Here is a 10,176-nt window from a genome sequence, read left to right on the forward strand (position 1 = left end):
TGCTCCAGTTTAACCACAAATTTTTGTCACCAGTGGGCAGAAAACAGCCAGAAGCAATCAGTTCTGATGAATATATTACATAGGAAATGGTCCTGAAATTTTCTTTCATCTCTACTTGTCCTTAACACCACACATGTCTAACAAGTTATTCGTAGAGTGCTTGAGTCACTGCCAGGAATATAATAAACACTATACAAGTGATAAATCAATGAATCAATCAATCCTTGCTTCTCTCTTTTTGCTTTGAGGAAAACACCTACAAGTCCTCAACATCACAAGAAATGTAAGCAGTTAAGCCAGGAAATTTCTTTGTAGAGAGGTTTTGGGCAATAATTCAATTTCTAATTATATAGATATATAGTTATCCAGATTATTTCTTCTCGTGTCAATTTCATTCAATACATATCAATTTCTTGATAGAAATTTGTCTATGTCTTTTTGGCATTTGGGGGATTTATTGGCGTAAATAAATTGACATTCCCTATACTTTTTACCTGTTTAGGATCTGTAGTGATATTCCCCCTTGAATTCTTAACATTCAAAACACACCTTGATTTGTGTTTTCTCTCTTTGCTTCTTGATCAATCCTAGTAGCAATTTGTAGTTTATTGATCTTTTTTAAAAAGTCAATCTTTGGAATTGTTAATTTTCTCTACATTTTTTTTCGTCTTCCTGTTCTATATTATTTCCTTTTTTCTACATACTTTTGGTTCAATTTGCCTTACTTTTTCAAACCCCTGAAAATGGGAACTTAAAGTAATGATTTAAAACCTATCTTATAATATAAGCTTTAAAAATATAAATCTACCTCTAAGCACTGCTTTTGCTATATTCCTTATATTTTGACATGTCTTCATCATGCAGTTAGAAATATTTTCTAATTTTTCTTATAAATTCTTCTTTGACCCATAGATATTTAAAAGTGTTTTTAAATTGCCAAATATTGAGACGCCTAGGTGGCTCAGTGGTTGAGTGCATGCCTTTGGCTCAGGGTGTGATCCTGGGGTCCCGGGATCAAGTCCCACATTGGGCTCCCTGCATGGAGCCTGTGTCTCCCTCTGTCTGTGTCTCTGCCCCTCTTTTCTCTGTCTCTCATGAATAAATAAAATATTTTAATAAATAAATAAATAAATAAATAAATATAAATTTCCAAATATTGGAATATTGTGTGCATGTGTATGTGTATTTGTTTTTTATTTCTAATTAATCTCTTATGGTCAGAGAACACACTCTGTATGATTTTATCTTTTGAAATTCACTTAGACTTTTTCTATGTTCCAAGTATGGTCCAAGTATAGTTTCAAGTATGGTTCAAGTATAAATGAATTCTTGATTCTCCCTTAGAGAAGGATGAACCTTGGTCTACTAGTGAATGCTCTGTTCCACTTGAAAAGAATGTATATTCTGACATTTTTTGTTTTAATATCCTGTTAATGTCAAATCAAAGTGGTTGACAGTTTCAAAATCATCTATATAACCTTATTAATTTTTCTAATTTAGTTCTATTAATTATTAAGAGATGAGTAATGAATTACACAACTATGATATGGGTTTGCTATTTCCTCTCTTCTGTCAGTTTTAGCTTCAGATCTTTTGAACCTCTATAATTAGGCATCTATATATTTACAGTTGTAGATGAATTGACTGCAACTTCCAGATGAATTGGTCTTCCAGATGAATTGACTCCTTTCATCTTTTTTTTTTAAAGATTTCATTCATTTATTCATGAGAGACACAGAGAGGGAGAGAGAGGGGCAGAGACCCAGGCAGAGGAAGAAGGAGGCTCCATGCAGGGAGCCCGATGCGGGACTCGATCCCAGGACTCCAGGATCATGTCCTGGACAGAACGCAGGCACTAAACCGCTGAGCCACCCAGGCATCCCTCCTTTTATCATTTTGAAATGAAACACCTTCGTGGTTTTGTCTGAGATTAACATATTCACACTAGTTTTGTTATACTAACTTTAAGATATGTTCATTTTCCATCTGGTTAATTTCAACTATTCTACGTATTTCAAGCATATTGCTTGTGTATGTTGGAAAAAGCTTTTTAAAATTCAATTTGACAATCTCTGCCTATATTTGGAATGTTTAGGTTTCTTGCATACTATTCAATTATAGATATGTTTAGGTTTAGATTCGCCACCCTGCTGTTTATTTTACCCTTGTCTCATCTGCATACTATTACTCTGTTCCTGCTTTCCTGCCTTTTGGCATAATAGAATAATTTTCAGTGTTCCAACTTACTTCCATTTAGATTTCTCATCTATCTGCTTTGTACTATTTTTCAGCGATTGTCCCAAAGATTGCAACATGTCTCCTTAACTAATCACCGTTTAAGGTAAATAATGTGCCACCTAGTATATAACATGCAAAGACCTTGCAACAGTAAAATTCCGCTTATCTCCATCCTTTGTTATTGTTATGTCATATAAATCATTATGTTATAAAGCCCCAAATATAATTTTTCCTTTAAATATTCAGTTGCCTTTTAAAGAAATTAAAAGAAAGAAAAGGTAGTCTTTTAATGTATCCCCATATTTATGACTTAGTACTCTTCGTTCATTCCTATAAATTTGAGTGTCTCTATGGTTTCACTGGTCTCCCAACAAAGAAACTTTTTTTAGCATCTCATTTAGTACAGATCTACTGCAGATAAATGTCTTATCTGTCTGAAAAATGTCTTTAGTATGCCTTCATTTTGAAAATATATGTTTTCTGGATAAAGAATTCTGGTTTGAAATTTTTATTTCAGTACTTTAAAGTATCTTTAGGTCAGAAAGTATCTTTACTTTCTACATTGTTTGTGATAAGTTGTTGGCAATCAGTCATAACATCACTCCCCCTGTACAAAATGTGATTATTCTCTAGCTGCTTTCAAGATCATCTCTTTATTTTGATTTTCAGTAGTTTGACTATGAAACTACTTTTGTTTTTCTTTGTATTTCCTTACTTGCCCATGAGCAATATACAAACATTGCTTTAAATGTTTATCTGCTGGGCCCCCTGGGGGACTCAGTTGGTTAAATATCTGACTCTTGATTTTGGCTCAGGTCATGATCTCACGGTCCTGGGATAGAGCCCCACACTGGCCTCCGTGCTAAATGGGGCTCCTGCTTTAGGATTCCCTCTCCTTCCCTCTACCCCTCCTCTGGCTACATATACTCCCTCTCTCTGTCAAATAAATAAATCTAAATAAATAAATAAATAAATAAATAAATAAATGCCCTTGTCTGCTAATTGACTTCTGGATCATCTAGGTGTTCATTTCCATTAACTCCTTTTTCTCTAGATTACAGGTCACATTGTCCTGGATTTTTAAGTATTTTGTTGTTGCTGTGGGCTTTTTGCAAATGTAGTTTTTATACTGGCCATTACAGATAATACACTGTAGAGACTCTGTATTCTGTTATCTTCCTCTGAAAAGTGTTAGTTTGTTGCTGTTGTTGTTGTACAAAGCACTGAAACTGTTTGCTAATCACTCTGAACTTGTGTAGGCTTGAATTTTCACTTAGTTAGGATGGTTCTATGTTGGTTTTTTTTCCTCAGGACTGAGGCAAATTCCATAGCCCTAGGACATAATCTTTATTTTTCAAGGACAGCCTTTCTGGGATTTCAACAGAAAGTCTTTGAATTTCTGTTCAGCTCTTTCAACCTTCCACCTAGTGTTTCTTCTGGGCTTCTTGAGATTCCCCCCTAAGAGTGCACAGCTAAAAGCTAGTCAAGGACTTAAGCCAAGTTTATATGCAAAATTTGGGTCTCCCCACTCTGTGGGTCTACCCTTTCCAGGATTTCCCTCATTATTTTCCAACTCTCTACCAGCGCAGAACTCCATATATTCTGGGTCCACAAATCAAGAGAACTGAGCTTTCTACTGGAGTTATGACTGGCCCCATGCTTCATGGGCTGAGGAGTGCCTTCAGGGTTAAAGCTGTGTACACACAGATCTCACCAGTATGGCTCTCTTTTATCAGGGTTGAATTCCTGCCCACACACCCCACCCCACTCCCATCTGTTTCTTTTTACTTTTGGGCTTTCTCCAATGCCTTCAACAGCTATCTCATTTGGGGGAGAGGGGACTCAGAGGTTATAATTTTTATCTACAGAAAGATTAGTCTGATACAAGCTATTTCATATTACAAGAACTAGAACCCCATACATACTTAATTTGTATTGAATAAGCATGAGTATACAGATAGGCATTTCACCCTCCATGTGTCCAAAATAAAAACCTGATTTTTTCCCCCAAATCTTTTCTTCCCCCAATCTCTGTGCTTTATTAAATAGGAATATAATCCAGCCAGTTGCTCTCTCGTGTGCTCTCTCTCTCTCTCACACACACACACACACACACACACACACACGTCCTTAAATCTTATGTTGATTGCCTACATCCATATTATTATCAATCCTGTGGGATCAGCGTTCACAATGCATGTTGATTCCATCCACTGCTGCCATCTGGAATCAAATCACCACACCCTCTCACCAGGACTAATGCAGCCATCTTCCAACTACCAGTCAGGAGCTTGTCTCCCTGCTTTCATGCTTCTCCCCATACAGCCTTTTTTTTTTTTTTTTTTTAGAGCAACTCAAATAGTCACTATAAAAACCTGAATTATCTGTAATTTCTCTGCTCAAAATGCTAGGATGTTTTATTCTTAAAATAAAATAAAATTTCTTTACCATGACCTACCAAGGCCCACACTGGTAACTCCCACATCCTCCTCCTCCTTTCTCCCCCTCCCTGTTTAGAAGCTCCACAAACACCTCTGATGTTTCTCAAATGTACAGAATGTTCCCACCACTCATGGATTTTTCATTTCCTACTCCCACAATTCACAGTGTGCATCTTCTGGATTTTCACCTGACTAGCTCCTTCTGATCCTTCAGGTCTCACTCAGTTCCAATATAATCTCCTCAAAGGGAGCTAATCTGATGATCCAATTTAGAGGAGCCACTTTGAAGCACCCAAGCGTTTTCTGTCACAGTCTCATTCTTTGTCACAGGGCCCTGTCTCAGTTTCTTTATAGACTATACCATTATCTGAAATTATGTCTTTAAAAAAAGGGGGGGGGGTGTGTTGTTTCTTTCTCAGCGTAGGCAAGGTTATGCCACAATAACAAACAACTCCAAAATCTCAAGGGCTTTAAACAACAAAGTTCTACTTTCTTTCTCAAAGTCATGTTCATTAAGGGCCCAGTAAGGAACCTACCCTGCATTGGTTTCACTCTGAGACTCACAACCAGAGCAGCGACTACCTGGAATACAGTGGATGGCTAAGGAAAAGACAAAAAAAGCTGGAGCATCTTATGTGTGCAAATTAAATACTCCAGCTCAGAAATGCCACACATCACCCCTGCTCACACCTAACTAGCCAGAGCTAATCACAAGACCAGGAAGCACAACCCCACGATGTCCCAGAGATGCCTGAGACAAATATTTGATGGAGTGCATGAATGACCACATTGTCTGTATCTCCTCCACCAGCCTGTACAATCTATGAGAGCGAGAACCTTGAATGTTTTGTTACTGCTGTTGTTATTATTATTCACTGTTGCATCCCCAATGCCTAGAACTCTGCCTCCCACAGAACAGATGCTCCAGAAATACCTCTTGAATGAATGTATAACATCTATTTTATTGACCTTTCTTGTATATCTAAGGGTGAAATATCTAGACTTGCTTGAGGATTGTATCTAAAACTCTTCCTCCACCCCCTGTTGAGAGTTTTCTGAGGAAGAGTAAAAATATTCTTCTTTCATATTCAATTTGATCTATCATCAAGAATTCAGCTGTTAAGTAAATCCTCTGTCCTGATTTAAACGCTTGGATTGGTAAATGCTTGTGTTTACAAAACTCAGTGGAAGGGATAGAATCCAGTAATCTGTTTAGGCTCTAAATAGAAGCAGGGGAACAAACTAGAAATAAATGGAAAGGGTCATTTTTCATTTGGCTAAATTAACAGACTCATGGCAGGAGGGATGAGGAAAAAAACACAGGAAGAGCCCCTAAGCCCCCTTCCCACAGGCAGAAGGACAGAACGTTTACTTATCACTAGGGAAAGGTGCTTTTCTTACCCTAGGGGGTAATCTGAGAGTCAGAACTTTAGAAACAAATAATTGAGCCCGCCTTCACAACTGCTGCCTCCAGGACCAGCTCCCCGCCCCCACTGCTAAAAATACCATTACAGAGTTAGCACTGCGAGCAGGGATGGGGGACAGGCACAGGGTAGACAGTCTTTAAAATTATCAAATAACTCACCCACCATAAAAAGCAGCTTTCTTCACTTCCATATCCCACTGGAGGGAGGACCATGGGGTGAGCACTCCCATAAAGGAGCCATAAGGGGAGTTCTGAGCAAAGGAGCTTCCAGAATGAAAATCCTCGACTGTGCATCATCTTGGAGTAAAGTATGTCTGTATTAGAAACTAAGGTCTTAAAAGTTTGACTAAGGTCAGAAATATTTATCACGGCTTCCCTTTACTCAAGGGAAAGGGCTTTTTACAACAAAATGCCTATAATCTTGCTATCTCATCCCATCCGCATTCCTACTCTCCTTTCTCTTCACTCTGTTCCAGCCATTGGCCTCTTTGCTGTTCATCAAACATCTTAAATACACCCTTGTCTTGGGAATTTGATACTTGCCTCTCCCTCATCCTGGGTCACATTCCCCCAGAAAGCTGCTCTGGTTGATCCTTCGTCACCTTCAGGTCTTTGCTCAAATGTCACCGTATCAGAGGAAATTCCCACAACTTCCCAGATGCCTCCCTCAAGTCCTCCTGCTTTGCTCATTGCCGCAGCATTTATTGCTGTCTGCCATAATATATAATAATTTCCTTCTTCATTGTCCATCTATTGCCAGTAGAGTGTAAGCTCAGTCAGGGCAGGGACTTTTGTTTTCTTCAATGCTGGAGCCCCAGGGCCTAGAAAATGCTCAATATGTATTCACTGAGTGAACACAATCAAGTCCTAGATTGCTGAGGCCCCTATACGTTGCAAGTGAATCGAGACAAATCAATAAGCATGATCCAAAACAGTGAACCAGTTTAGGCAAACATTAAGCTTCAAAAAGGAAATTCAGTGGCATCAATATCTTACAACTTGAGATGTTTGTGAACAGAAATCTGCTTTTTCTTTCTTTTTTTTTTAATTTATTCATGAGAGACACATAGAGGCAGAGACATAGGCAGAGGGAAAAGCAGGCTCCCTGCGGGGAGCCCAATGTGGGACTTGATCCCAGGACCCTGGGATCACCACCTGAGCCAAAGGCAGATGTTCCACCACTGAGTCACCCAGGTACCTAAAATCTGCTTTTTCTTAAAGTCACTTCTAGTGTTAGAAATACCCAGAATAATACATTCATTCCTTACGTAAGCTTGGAAAACAAGGTAAAATGATCTAACTATAATTTGTTTCTAATTTTAGAAATACGCCTTATGTTTAGTAAATGATGGCAATGGACTCAGGGAGCAGAGTTCTTAAAATGAAGATGTTAATTTTAAAAAGAGAAGCGTGTGCTTGCACTATCAGGTCTTCCTTCACACCCGTGCTTCCTTCCTTCCCCTCCACTCCATCCTCATTGCCACTTCTAAATCGAGCCCCAATCACTTGAAGTCAGGTGTACCCAAGTGACAGAAGCACTCTCCCCATCTCAAAGCCAGTCATCCTGCCACCATCATCCTGCAATACTATTTTGATCATGTCACTCTTGTGATCCAAAACTTTAAAGTTCTCTGACTCCATTCATATAATATGGGGGTGTGGTTTGATTTGTTATTGTTTTGTTTTATTCACAAGCTTGTGCTACTTTTGTAACCCAAAATTTGAAAAAGAGGGACATGCTCCATGGCTTCCTCTTCTTTTCAGAATGAATTTTAAACTCCTGAACCTGAAATGCAGGACTCTACACAATTTGCCTCGAAGCTTCCCTTTCCAGCCTCCAGTAGATCCAAGTCTGCCAAAGTAGGAAAACTGCCCCCACACACACACACTCTACCTCACAACCAGTTGTCCTTTCCTTCCCTACAACTGTGTACTTGACATTTCTCCAGCTTGGAATGCCCTCCTACCTCCAATGCAATTATCTTGGAGCTGTAAGTCACAGCTCAAGTTCAGACACAAGAATTACTGCAGAAACAGTGATCAGACCCAGACTGTTTAGGAGATGGTGAGTTCGCCATTATTAGAGGTACTCAGAGACCAGCTGAAAATGTAACAAGGAAGTGCTCCCCAAAGCCACTCACTGTAAGATTTTATCATTCCCATGAACTCCTACTAGAAGGCTTTATTTGATCATTTCTGTTGGGAATGACTTCTCGCCTCCTTCAGAATAGACTACCCATGCCGCTTGTAAGACAATTATCATATGCTGACATCAGAGTCCCATTACAGGCTTATATTTATATGTCTGTGTCTAATCTCCTTCATTCACCAAAAGCTCCTGAAAGACAAGCGTCTCATGGCACCTAGTCCCTGCAAATGATGGGTACTCAATGTATTTGTCAGTGACGTTACCGAAAACTGATGCAGTTCAAATAGGAATACCCTGAGAAGAATATAAAAGAGAGAGGGGACAGGTCAAGAAGCAACAAGAAACACTGCTCTGTATTCCTTCATGAGATGGTCAGTCCCATATGGCCAGGGAGGGTACACAGGAGAAGGAGAGGAAAATGAGATTTCTTATACTTACAAGTCCTAAAGGGACATGCCACGAGGGGGCCCCACTGGAGGAAAGGAGACTTGGAGGGCCAAGGCAGCAGGCTCAACCAAGGAGGTGGGGAATCAAGAGCGTAAGAACAGTGGGCAAGTGTCTTTATGGGGGTCAGGAGCACACAAGCAAAAGGTGCAAGAGGATTTCATTAGTGTCTCTGAAGGTCACTAGGTCACAGTGGAGGAACGCAAGAAGGAAGACTTGTGGCAGAGGCCAGCCTTATCACACTGGTGTATCTGGGATCCCGGGTGGGGTACTCACAGCCTGTTTGTAAGAATGTTGAGACAGCAGGAAATATGAAGTTTAAAAATTTACAATGCAAATGCTAACTTCCCTGGGCTACTGGAACTTGCTCCCTGAAGCCTCGGTGTGTGTATATACTTATCTACTTTTAGCTGGTCTATCCATTTCAACGGGCATGTCCTTGAGGATATGCAAAGTATCTCAACGAGCATGGACTAGTCCAGGGAAATCTGGATGTGCAATCACATTTCCTCTTGAATTGGAGAAAGAAGTAAAGCCCAATACTGAACGTGAGATCACTGATGGCTACGAGGCCAGGCAGCATTGTGCTGACATCTTCTGGGTCAGCAGCAATGACAGGCTTTGTCCTGGAACTAGCAACAACCCAAAGGAGAGGGCTGGGCAGGCAGGAGATGGTGCCAGAAAAAAAAAAAAAAAAAAATCCCTGAACACTAAGTGGAGCGAAGCTGTAGGGAGTGGCCTAGCACAACCCAGTCCTGAGGCGGACAAGGCTCGCCTGCTGCCAGTTTGCCATCTGGGATGCCTGCGAAGGCGCCTGTCTGGGAATCAGGAGGCTTCAATTTATGTTCCAATTTCACTGCTGGCATTTGCTATGACCTTGGAGCCACGCAAATCAACACTGTACATTTCTGTTTAACTGTCGACAGTAAGTCAGGGCCACAGCCACAATAAAAACACAAATCACAACAACAGAATTGCTTTGACCACCACTGATACTCAAAATCCAGTATACAGCTTGAAGGCCACCACTGGAAACTGCTACTTTGTCTTTGGAGAGGCCAAGTGTCTTATTCCAGCCTGACCCCTGTGGACCCTAGGTCTTCTAATGGCCTTTCTTTCCCTCCCTCTATCCAGAATCCTGCACAGCATCAGCAATCCTGCACCCCTACCACATCTGAACATTCTCCTACATTTTCCCACCTACCAACACTTACTCTTTGGACCTAGATCTGCCAATGAATATCCTCGTTAGTTTCATCAGACTTCCCAAGTATCATAATACTTTAGCCCAGTGAAACTGTCTTCAATAAATGATCTAGTTTTAGGAATTAATAAAAGAGAAAAGAAATCAAACCAGGGAAAACTTTTATTTATCGGTGCCCTCTCAAATCACACTCCTCTCCCACCTAGGACTGTTGATCCTTTATTTGAACAATAAACAATTTTTATCAATGTGGTTTTAAATGAGTCAAGGGATC

At 40.0% G+C, this 10,176-nt stretch overlaps 1 protein-coding gene across 4 annotated transcripts in view; it reads right to left on the bottom strand.

Annotated features, from left to right (window-relative positions):
* Positions 1-10,176, bottom strand: part of TMEM117 (transmembrane protein 117) — a 496,249-nt gene that overhangs the window by 429,924 nt on the left and 56,149 nt on the right. The window lies entirely within an intron of this gene.

Source organism: Canis lupus, chromosome 25 (assembly GCF_048164855.1).
Source record: "Canis lupus baileyi chromosome 25, mCanLup2.hap1, whole genome shotgun sequence".
NCBI lineage: Eukaryota > Metazoa > Chordata > Mammalia > Carnivora > Canidae > Canis > Canis lupus.